Source organism: Sinocyclocheilus rhinocerous, unplaced genomic scaffold (assembly GCF_001515625.1).
Source record: "Sinocyclocheilus rhinocerous isolate Xijiao unplaced genomic scaffold, SAMN03320098_v1.1 scaffold4435, whole genome shotgun sequence".
Taxonomy (NCBI): Eukaryota; Metazoa; Chordata; class Actinopteri; order Cypriniformes; family Cyprinidae; genus Sinocyclocheilus; species Sinocyclocheilus rhinocerous.
Window position 1 is genome coordinate 160,894 of NW_015651866.1, and position 620 is coordinate 161,513.

The following is a 620-nucleotide window of genomic DNA, read 5'->3' on the forward strand; positions in this document are numbered from 1 at the left end:
GGCTAATAAATAATGTATTTGTTAAGCATTCTGTCAAGAAGAGAAAACAGTCCCTCCATTCTCTCCCTGCTCTCCTGTGCTCTTCTCTCCTCTGTCTCTCTCTCTGGAGTTTGATGTCCTCCCTGAGTAGCTCCACCAGCTCAACACTCACTCCCTCACCTGTCCCAGGACACTTGCAATCCTAAGGCAAAGCAAATATACCATGCCTGATAACAACATCACAATGAATTTCAGCAAAAATCTGTCTATTAACTTGCTTACTTTGTATTTTTTAAGTCTTTCCCCAGCAGGCTCATTTTCTCCAGAATAGTCCTAAAACAAGAGAAAATGGATAGACTTATGAAAAATATAATGACAGGTTTGCAATCTTAACATTAGAAAGTATGACACAGCAGGACATGCATACTAAATACTGAAGTGCTAAAGTTTGGTTAAAACATTTGTAGACATATCTTGAATGACAGCACTACAAAAACACAACAAATGAAAGCACTACAAAAACACAACAAAAAGAAAGACTATTGCCTTATAGTGGTTGTCACGGTCACCAGTTCTGTCAGCTAGTCTGAACAGAATAAAAGAGTCCACTCCCCAGAGTCCAGCGTCCAGTTCCTTATTCC